Below are 12,211 nucleotides of genomic sequence, written 5' to 3' on the forward strand. Positions count from 1 at the left end.
GGAAATCGACATCAAGTCCATGCCTCGTTTCCACAAGAGGATCATACCAGACTCGAAAATGTCTGATGAAGTTCTAGGAAAAAAAATTAAGTAAATGAAGCTGGAATTTTCAGTGAAAATTCCTACTTTGGGGGATATCCTGCCATCTTGTTTTGAATTCCCTGGTACCCATCCACTCATCGATGCTGGTCCCTTGCTTTAATTCAAGGCCCTATCATTATATTTACTCTCAGAAGACTGTGTGATCCATGAGGCACTCTACCTTGTCCTTCTGTTGCAAGTAAAAGTGTATTTATGCAGCATTCTACACAAAAGACATCTACTTTGTCTGAGAGGTAATTTGTTGAAAGCCCTTCAATCAGGATTGAAGGATGTGCTCCAGATTCTCTAAGTATTATGGTTTTAAAGTAAAGTCATTCTTGGGAAACGTTTTTCCCCTGAATACGATTAGATACTATTAAGGCTATAATTTCTTTATCTACTAGTCAAGGCTATTTTCCATTTATCCTTGGAATCGTTCATCTTCCTCTTTCCTCTAGCTGATAAACACAAATGTGTATTCCATCAAATCTATGGGAATTGCATGTGAAGGAAGATCCTGTTCAATCTCTGATGCCAAGGTATCAATAAGATTCAGGGTTCTCTGGAAGTATTTCAGTGCAATTTGGAGGGATTCTTTTGGTTCTAAGATGTTGAGTAAATAAGAGATAGATGAGATCTCCAAGGCTGGATATGAGACCGTCTTCATCTTGCTTCCGAGAACATTTCCAATTCCTTGTCATGTTGACTGTAGGATGTTAGGGAAATGGAAGTGGGGAGACGGGTGTTTTGTGAACATCACATGGGAGAGGACTTTTGTGATTTATACATTGTGATCCCAAGTGCCTCCTTGTGCAAGACTGAATGAAGCCCACCTTAGGGCTTCCTTAGGTGGGCGGGCAACATGACATTAATAAAACTCCTAATGTTCTGTGGACCAAAGGAGTTTTCACAATTTTTCTAAAGACTGTGAATAGTGAAAAATGAGTACTGGACTGCATAAAATTATGATAGTTAACACACTGATGGGTGATGACAAATTAATGTGTTACTACTATCTGGGTGCTCCAGTTTGGAGATGGGATTCTCAGAAACCTTATGCCTGATGCCAAAGTTAGAAGATAGATTTTAAATCAGGCCTTCCCTTTACCAGCTTTCAAATGATGCCTCAGAGAGACTATCCATAAGGCTAGATTTAAAAAATAATAATAACCTGTTCAAAGTGAGAGTTAGAGACTGTTAACCAAGGTGTCAGTGTGTTAGTTTCTGGGAAGATAAACAAATAAAACACTGGATGGATTGTATTTTAAGGGATGAGAAAGCCCTTTACATGGTGGTTTCTCAAATAATGATAAATTTTTCCACAGAAATTATAGCCCCTACAATTTGTCTATAACACAAACTAGATTATGAGATCTCTAAGCTAGAGAGATAGCATTTCTCCATAAAAGTTAAAAGAGCGAGAAGGACAAGGTGTGAGTGCAGTGCAGGAGTTCTCAAGAGAAACTGAAATGGGGATGAAAAAGAAAGCTGCAACCAGGGAACGGTAGTGTAATGTAGTGATTTCTTGCTGTGGTTCATTTAGGGAAATAGCAAGTGAATCTCTAAATAACTCACTGGGATTTTTTTTTTTTTTTTTTTCAGTAACATCAGTATTTCCATTATTTAACAAATTGAGACTATATCTTAAGGCCAATATGAAACCCAAATCTTTATACCTTGTTCCTCCCAAAATCTACACAAAGATTTCTTCTAACAAGATGGCAGGAAATGGCAGAATGTATCCTAGAACAACACACAACCAAGCTTCAAATAAAGAGGTTAACACTAATAAAATGGACACACGCCATGCCAGTGAACTACAATTTGGTGTGAATCAGGAAGGCTCCTGCAATGAAAGGCTCGGCAGTTAGGAAAAGGAGGCACCTGCTGGGTCCAGGACTGAAATTCCATGTTTTTAACTGAGGAACTGAAATTCAAAATGTCAAGCATTAGAGAAAAAAGGCAACACAAGGTCTAAAATGACCAAGTCACACAGAAGCTTACCTCATTAATTTTACAAAAAAAAGATAGCACTAAGTAAATGAGTCCTATTTTATTATAGCCCCTGTTGTAATGAAAAAATTTCCACCATGCTTGACTGCATTCAATACAAACTCAAGATGGCCACATTTGCAAAGCATATTTCTTAATGAATCTGGCTGCATCCTATTTATGCAGTGTAAGCCCACAGCACAATTATATATAATTTATAATGACGGCTCTTTCACAGGTTTATGCTTTGACTGCTAGAAAACTCATCAATAATTCAAGACAATGACATATTGTGTATAATTTTTTTCATTTCTTTCCCTTTTGCAAAAAACAGTCATTCATATTTTAATCATTAAATTTATTCACATTTATATCAGCATAGAACATTAAACAAAGAAATGTTCTTGTTAGGAAGACTACAAAAGGAAAGAAGAGAAAAACATTATAAACTTTATAGAAAATGATCCTTAAACAAAAAAACAGTGAACAATTAAGTGTTTCCATTTTTGTTAAGATTAAAAAAATCGAGAGAAAGTCCTGGCTGGTGTGACTCAGTGGATTGAGTGCCGGCCTACAAATGGAAAGGTCACAGGTTCAACTTCCCGTCAGGGCACATGCAGTCTAGGTCCCTGGTTGGGGGCTAGGTCCCCGGTTGGTTCATGCAAAAGGCCAGGTCCCAGTTGGGGACGTTCAAGAGGCAAATGATCATGTATCTCTCTCACACTGATGTTTCTCTCCCTTTCTTCCTCTCTTCCCCATGCTCTAAAACTAAATAAGTAAAATATTTTTTAAAAGTCAAAGGGATATTTTATTGTATAAAGTTTAAAAAATATAGAATTTAATATATAAAATTTTATAATATGATTTAACCCAGTATCAATCACTTACTAGCTGGATTACCTTGGGAAAGTTGTAAGTCTTTATTACCTGCAGATTCCTCAATTTAATAAGATAGCTTAATTAACAAACACACTAATTTTTCCAAAGAGTAGTAATAAAAATAAAATGAGATGACGTATAAGTGAATGTACTTACAAACCACATAAATGTAAGTTATTCTTTACCACCATCAAGTACCAGGATAAAAACAGTGATGAAAAAATGTCATTTAAAAATTACTTGACATCCACTTTTAAACAACTTGCTTTTAAAAGCATGAGTTGTTATGCTGGAAGTTTTCAGTTTGCACTTTGTCTTAAGTCTAATTTAGACAATTTCATAAAGGTATACGAAGGTCCACTAGACAATTTCACCTCTCTATGCCACCATAGCATGTTCAGAAACTCCTTTTACACATGGTCAAATTAAAGGATTTAATCTTTGCTGCATAAAAACAAACTGAAAAAAATATACATTTAATGAAAAATATTCTTTAGTTTCTTTATTTCCAAAATAAATTGCGCTTCTGGAGGACTTTTCAAGTCTGGTCAATATATATTTTAAAAATCAATAAATATGTTGTACAATGTGAAAAATCATTCTGGTTGGTTTTTCTGAATTTTCTTGGGGGCTGTTATTGTTTTCTTAATACATGTAATTTCCTGGGTACTTTCTTCTGACTCTCCAGCAGGGATGGGCTATTGAACTTCATATTTTGTCAAAATACACCACCAAAAGGGATAAGCAGATGAGGAGCTGCACATTAAGTACCGGTCAATTATCAATGGATGTTGAGAGGTTGAGGAGCAATACTCACAACATGCCATGCCAAAGACTACAGTCTGAAAGAGAATGAGAGCATATACTGGAGTTAAAACCACGGGCTCTGGTATCAGATATATTGAATTCAAAGAAAGGTTTTACTCTTACAGCAGTGTGGCCATTGGCAAGTAATTAATTCCCTTATGCTTGGTTTCCTTATTGTTAAAATGGAAATAATAACAGTGCCTATCTCAAAGAGTTGTGAGGGCTAAATAAAAGAATCCAAGGAGAAAGTAGTTAGAAAAGCACCTGACACACAGAAAACATTCAGTGAATATTAAATAGTATATGTTATGAAATGTAGACAAAATAAAAGGTTTATGTTTCTCTTAAAATTCTTGATTAAGGTTTAAATTTCAGGCACAGAAAAATCAACTTAATATTTCTCTTAATATCAAAATGCCAAATCATTACATTAATTCAACTTTCTCATACTGTTCCTTTTCACTACACATATACACACCACACTACAATACATACATATATATTAATACATATGTTTTTAAATATATGTATGTATGTAACAAATTTATCTTAATGGCAGGAAGGCGAAAGCAATGCAGAAACTGGAAATACAGATCACAGGACTTGCGCACGTTCTCAATGAAGCCATTTAATTTTCCAATACTTCTGTACGTTTAAGTCATTTTGATTTGTGGCTAGTGAACAAAGTGTCCATTTATCCTTGTGGGAAGGTGAAAAGAGAGTCACAAATATACTGCACAACTTAAAGGCATGGAGACGAGTAACAGTGCTTACCAGGTCAGGTGAAATGTAGACACAATTTTTAAAACTCCAGTCATTGCTAAGTGGCCAATAATAGCAACTTCTCATGTAAAAAGTATCTTTGGCTTTGAGTTATCATTTATTTATTGTTCTTCACACTTGATATACCTCTTAACAATTCCATGGAAGGAGAAGTGAATTCTGTAACTTAAATAAGAATATAGAGAGCTGTCCATATATATAAGCTAATCTTTCCATTCTTGTAAGAGGTATCAACTTGCATTTTTTTTCTTGCTTTAAAAGGTGTTGTCAAATGTAGTTTTGGGTGCAGTCTTCAACAAAGTCTAGTTTAAATTTGTATATGTTCACAGGTTTCCAATTTCAAGGGATGATCTCAGAAAAATTACACCCTAACAGCTGATTTATTTTTACAGCAATGGTTAATCATTCTTTGCTTATGTTGCATTCACACAGGACACATGTCTTTCTAAGAAAGAAGGGTTTAAGAGGACTTCTTATCATTTGCAAAGCCCCTTGAGGGACATGTTACCAGAGTGTACATTATAACCATGTTAGTAGCCCAGCTTCAATAAACATGAATGAATTACAAACAAATCAGTGTCTTTAATAGAGCAAAAATAAATAAAAAACTTTAAACCTGAAATTAAAGTGTTTTAATATACTTTAAATGTTGCTGCTTGCTTTTCCTGAATTAGTGCTCTTTTGAGGCAGCTGGGCAAAGAAAGATACCCAGTTTGGAAATATTCATGTGCTAATAACAGCCATGTTTCTCTTACCATGGATTAGAGCACTATACGTGTTGTCTGAGGTTTTACATTACATCTGAGGCAAACGTGGCCATATTTTTCCTAGCAATGAATGTAAGCCATTAGATAGTTTTGAAGTCCTAATCACTGGTCTCATAAATTGCTAAATTAAAGGAATGGTTTATATTAATGTTTTTTTAATGAGTTTTCAACATCCAGCTGCTGAGTAATGGCTGTTTGTGTAATGTTTCCACTAAGATAAGTGGAAGTATTACTGTTTGCTACTTGTTTAAAACTCCTTTGCATTTTTACATAACATCCCATTTTTCATTACCAGGAGAGGTATTGCAGTTTGAACCATGCTACTTTTTTACTCACAGTAAATCAATATGTGCCTAAGAGTAGAAAAGGAAGTAATATCACTCGCTACCAGGGGGCCTTCCCTTAGAGTAAGTCCCAGAAGACATGGCCAGAGAGGGTTGCTATAGCGACAGAGCTCCGATGCCTCTTTTGCTTGGTTTGTTACAGTGAGTTGGTTTTTACCACACGGGTATAACCCTGAAGAATTTTTATAGTACAGAAGAAATTACAGTGAGTCCATAACAATGTATGTGACCTTTCCATTGATAGGAGATGATTTCATTTAAAAGTATTATAAAGAAGGTGTGACGCCATAATATTTCCAGTCCCTTTGCTGACTTCCAATTGAATTATTCATTTTCTTTTCTTTAGGCTCTTTAAATAGCCATATTTCTTAAAATGCAAAAAAAAAAAAAAAGAAAGAAAAAAGAAATACCCTGAACAATTAGGGTGTTAGCATGGAATCTCAATTTTTTTTCTTGTAAGATTTAATTAATTTATTTATTTTTAATTAAATTTATTGGGGTGACATTGGTTAATAAGATTATATAAGATTCAAGTGTACAATTATATGATACATCATCTGTATATTGTGCTGTTGTCATATAGTTTTAACTAAATGTGAAGGTTGCTATAAAAATGACTTGAAATAATATGAATTCACTTTTAAAAACATCTACAATTAGCAAGAAGACTCATCAAGACTTTACTGGCAATATAGAAGATTTACCTTCTGAATTCTATTAAAAAGACATCAGGACAGATAATACATCTTATTATGTATACAGGTCTAATTGGTTTTGACTATTAAACTAGATATGCTAACTAAAGCTTTCTGAACAGTGCCTGGCATAGATGTAAACACCTAATAAATATTGTTATCCTTTTTATTACTATTATACAGTGAGGTGTATGATAATGCAAAACGCATTATATCCCTTTCTTTACAGAAAACACTATTGATTATACAATTGTAATTCTTTCTGCATTCTGAATATTTTTAAAGTAAAAATGGTACAAGGAATACATGACTATACAGTTGAGCCTTAAATATATTGTAAAAAAGGAGCAGCTCTTTTTTAGAGAACTAAGCTTGTGAATAAAATATTTGTATTTAATTGACATGCCCCAGGAAAGCAGCTTGGAGTGGATTTTATTATAGGTTTGAGAATCAAAATTTCAATTTCAATTTTGTTTATCATACTGCTTACTTCATATTAGCTTCTCTGGGTCTGAAAAAAAAAGACTTTTGTCTTTTCACCTGTAACAAAAGGATAAAACAATTTCCCAGCTAATGTGGTAGAGGGGATTCAGTGAGGCAATGTATATAAAGCACTTGCTAAAATGCTTGGCACACATGATACTTCTTAATTTTAGCTGACTTTCCTTTAAAGGTCTTCCAGTCATTTCCTTGAATCATAATTTCCAAATGGAATTTTAAGGTAAAAATAACTATAAATTCAGTATTTTTGGTAGTACTTTAATATATATGGGTTTTAACTCTGACAACTATAGAACACTTTCAATTCAGTATAATTCTATGTTACACTTTTTTTTAAAATTTGCTTCAATTGATAATTCCTTTCCCAAAGTATGTGTTCACGGCCTTCTAGCCCAGGATGATGCTCTGGGGGGTGTGGGGAACATGGGGGAAAGACAATTTCAGATACATCTGGAAAATGCTACATCATACATCTCCTTATGTATATAGGATTAATAGATCACAACAGCATATTGGTCCCTCCAAGAAATCCCAGACAATCCCAGTTAAACAAATCAATACTACTTAGTGGTAGAGAATGTAAATTTAGGAGTTGGGCCTTCGAAACCCACTTTTATCACTTATTAGCTTGTATCACTAGGAAGTTATTCAACCTCCATTTTACAGCTTCCTCATCTATAAAATGGGAATGGCAACAGTTTCTACCATACTGGGATTAGAAGTAAAATGAGATATATCACGGCTAACAGAGTCAATTATCAATAATGAGTTTTTAAAGAAGCCTGTTTAAACTTTTTATCATGATAATTCCTCTTTATAAATAGTAGCTTTGAACATCTTCTGAAACTATTATTCCTTGGAATACACCTTGAACAACGTTCAAGTACAATGTTAGGGTAGTGATAAATAGTACTTAAGAAAAAATAGATATATGTATGCAATATACATATATCTAGGTACATAAAGTATACATATATGGAATATATAAATACACACACACACATATGACCCTACTGGCATGCTTGCTTGCTACTGTGCCAGGAAGTCTTACTGCCAGAACATTATAGCGATGATGTTAAGTATAAAGAACTTACGGCCTTGGACATTTATTCATTAGAGCTGTTTACAAATCAATTTGTCCTATTAGCACAGATCAGTAGTTTATCATATTAGATTACTTGCATAAGAATAAAATTAAGCTTTAAAGGAAAGGGAGACCATAATTAAAGCTTTCATGCCTAAGAGAGAGAAAAATGAGTATGTGGCTCAGTCATGGGGTCTGCAGAGAGAAAAAACATTATACAGATGTTTGCATGTCTTCTAGTACAAACTCAAAACAATTTGAGTTTTCAAAACGGAGAGATAAAATAGTAAAGGAAGATAAGAAAAGGTAAAAGCTTCAGCCAAGGAAAAATATGCTACAGTTGCACAACACAAATGCAAAGTCCTCCTTAATCTATAACACCTGACTCCAACAAAACTCCTTACCCTTTTCCAGAAGATGGGAAGCTTAGCCAAAGGACCAGAAAAATGAGCTGTCAGCTAATTCACAGGACAGCTTATTCTTTTTATTTATTCTCAGATTTGCAACTATATCAGGTTGCTGCCTATTCTTCTTTTGAAGAGTTCATTTTGTGAATGTCATCATCAGAAGTAAATGCAAAACAAACAAAAAAAATCACTCCCTCAACTTTTATGCCCTCAACAATTAAAAATTATTTTCTATTATTCCAATCCTCCTCCAAGCTTAATTATAATTATATATCATTTCTACACTGAGGTATTTTTACAGCTAAATGTAATTTCAAAGTCTGTGTTTTTTTTTTTCCCCGCTTAACATTATATCATCAGTATTTTCTCACCAGGATACACAGAAGTCTCCAAAATGATCATTTGTAATACCTGAATGGTTACTGACCTCCATGACCAGATGTGCAATGATTTCTAATTGTGGTGTTGTACAACAAATTTCTTCCTTCATATCATTCAGTCTTTCCGATTGGTAGATTCAAACATCAGCAACTTCAGATTCACCTGAAGGGCTCATTAAAACACCAGTGGCTTGACCCTACCCTCAGAGAGTTTCTAATTTATATGTCAGGGGGAGGCCAAGCATTTGCAATTCCAACAGGTTCCCAGGTAATGCTGATACTGCTTATCTGAGGATTACTTTTAAAAATTACTGTAACATTATTTACATAGAATATTGTCATCATTGAATTGAGGTTGACAAATAAAATAGAATAGACCTTTTTATGGCTTCTAAGAGACACTTCCTACAAGCTTACACACATTCATATTGCCAACTGACTTCTTGATACTTAAAGCCATGGTGGAAAAGAACTAACTGAACAAATGAACAATGGAAAATTCTTACTACTATCCTCCTCAAAATCATAACGTTAGGCCTAACATCCATCTATGTACATATAAAATATATATAGCATGGCTAAATGATAATATACAAATCGCTGTTACCATAGAAATCAACAAGGAGGTTTTATCATCCCTGTCCGAATTCAAAAGTCACGGAAAAATAACTGAGATATACCTTGGAGGAAAGTAAATTTCTATCTTCACTACACAGAAGCAAACTAGCTGCATTTATCTTGCTTGTCCACCAGATTGGTCAGAACAATGTTGTAAGGTATGGAACAAAAATATGACTTTGAAAGTTATTTTTTATAAGCTAGAAATAAGAGAAATCCCACTTTGGCAGGGGATTATTAGCATAATTGTCTAAAAGCCACAGTCGGAAACCTCAGAGGTTTTCTTCTGCACTATTCAATTCTTTATATGTGGGTAGAGATTAATCCCTCACCTTGAACTGGACCCATATGCATATAAACAAACAAGCCTACATAAGCATTTAGATGAATATACATAAGTACACACTAAGTGGCCATGTATGCAAAGTATGTATTCATACACTGTTTTCTAGAAACCCACGGGTAAGACATATGACTAGCAAAAATATCGTCTGCAGAAAATGTCTACTGGGCTCTCTTTCTTTAATCTGCTCAGATTCTTATATTTTCATTTTTGTTTGCTGCTACTATATCTGTTTGAATGTATAAAGAGAAGATGTGTTCATATACATAATAATCATAAAACCTTATATAAGTAAAGTGATTGGGTGTTGTCAACAAACCTTGAAATGTGCTTAGGAATGAAATTGTGAAATCGAGAGCAAATATGTTATATGCAGACTTATTAAAAGAATCTCATATTTATCAATTTCTAAGAGGTAGGTTTTTTTTTTTTTTGAGTCATTGTTTTGAGAATTGTGTTAACTTATGTAAGAGCTCAACAGTCTTAACAAGCAGCCTTGAAAGACAGAATTGTTCTTTGCATGGCCAGGTTCATGATGGCCATATGAAGATACTGCTGTTCTCAGGATTGACAGAAAACTAAGGGATAAAAGCTAAGACACCGTGTATTGGGTTGGTCAAAAAGTTTGTCTGTTTGTTTTTCTGTAAGATGGCTCTAGTAGCACTTAGTTTTCTTTAACTTCATTCAAAACAATTTTGCTAGATTTTATTGTGACAGCTGTTATAGCGTGCATTTAAAAAAACATCAAAATTGGTGACTTTTTGTGTAGCCATTTTAATACTTAAGATGGAAGAAGATATGCAACATTTTGGCATATTATGCTTTATGATTTAAAGAAAGGCAAAAATACAACTGAAATGCAAAATAAAAAAAATTGTGCAGTGTATGGAGAAGGTGCTGTGACTGACAGAATATGTCAAAAGTGGTTTGTGAAGTTTCATGCTGGAGATTTCTCACTGGGCAATGCTCCATGGGAGATAGCTAACATACTCAAAGTATCCAAATCAGTAAAGTTATTGGTGAAAATGAAAAATGTGTCTTTTACAGAAAAACCTAACTGAGCTTTTTGGCCAATCTATAGTAAATATGACCATATCTAGCAGCCTCAGAAAAAGATCTGACAAAGTTTAAAATACAAAAATGTTAAAAATAGAAATGTAAGAAATGCAGAACTTCAATGAAGACACTGTGAGGTGATCATTCCCCACGTGTGTGTAAGAATTTGACTAAAGGCACTTACTACTTAATCCAGGTATTCAGACAACCATAAAGTTAAGATATTAGTGGCAATAAACATATCATTTGAAAACCTGTACCTCTGAGGGTTTTCTGAGTAATAATTGCCAGTTCCGTACCATGAGTTAGTGCAGAATGACAATCAATTAAATATACTCCCTGCCACAAATCAAAAGTACTAGGCAAAGTGTGTACTCATCAGTGAGACTCTATTAGTTCATGCATTCACTGAAGTGAGGGAAAGAGGGAGAAAATATGCAATGAATGGTGCCATAGGGCTTGCCTGTGAAATTTAAAAATGGGAGGTTATAATCCTTTAGGGATAATCAGAAACAACACAGAAGTCTTTTCAGAATCATTTTCCTCCATCAGGGTGGGAATGGACCCCTGGCAAGCCAAAGGATAAGAATTTCAATAAATATATGTCAATGGAGATCTTCCTTTTTGGACACATAGTTTTACTTTCCAATCTAGGCAGTCATATAAAAGAGTTCTTTTTAAAAATTAAGATATGAAAAAAAGTGTTAATTTAAAAGTGAAATCTTTTGTTAAAAAAAAAATGAGAAAAAGGTAATGACTGAAGTTGTTAAAGCACCTGTCACAGCAGCATGATGCCATAATGCGCTGGCCATTCAGTGCATAATCACACTAGAGCTGACTCCTTATGGCGGGCTTACCTGGAACACCGGAAGCATGACACTGAATGTGCACAGTATGTTCTGCTGTAACACACTGGTATTTAATTCAAGTGCTATCACTAGGGAAGTTCATGTAATTTGTTTTCAGTAAAGCAAATCCCAATTCCTCTATAAACAATACAATGCACAGATTTTACCAAAAGGAAACCATTTTCTGAAATGAAAAATGGAACACCAAAAAATATCTTAAATGTAAAGAACAATGTAAATTTACATTATTCATAAATATAGTATCAGATTCCTTGACAATTGACTAAATGTGGAAAACTAGATACGAATAAACATATGCAATATATATTTTTTGCCTAAAGATATTAGCATATATTAGGAGAGAAAGTATCTAATTTACTAATTTGTATAAAAGTATAAAATGTATTAATTTATAAATGTTTTTGTCAATACTTCTATTATAAAAAGAATAATTTTTCACATGAATAAAACCCTGTTTTGATTCTGGGCTCAAGGGCTTAATATTCTCAAGGAGCCTGAGTCTCAACTGAGAAAGGTCAACATAGTAAAATTTAAAGACATCTTTGGAAATACTAAATCACTGTTTTTTAATGTGCCAAAGGGAAAGCAGGCAGCTTGGCTAAAAT

General features: G+C 33.9%; 1 protein-coding gene across 4 annotated transcripts in view; it reads right to left on the minus strand.

Annotated features, from left to right (window-relative positions):
* The window catches only part of GAS2 (growth arrest specific 2), a 118,746-nt gene that overhangs the window by 35,817 nt on the left and 70,718 nt on the right, over positions 1-12,211 (minus strand). The gene's annotated exons all lie outside the window — the stretch shown is intronic.

This window comes from Furipterus horrens, unplaced genomic scaffold (genome assembly GCF_987537825.1).
Source record: "Furipterus horrens unplaced genomic scaffold, mFurHor1.1.pri manual_scaffold_2, whole genome shotgun sequence".
In the NCBI taxonomy this organism is placed as follows: domain Eukaryota; kingdom Metazoa; phylum Chordata; class Mammalia; order Chiroptera; family Furipteridae; genus Furipterus; species Furipterus horrens.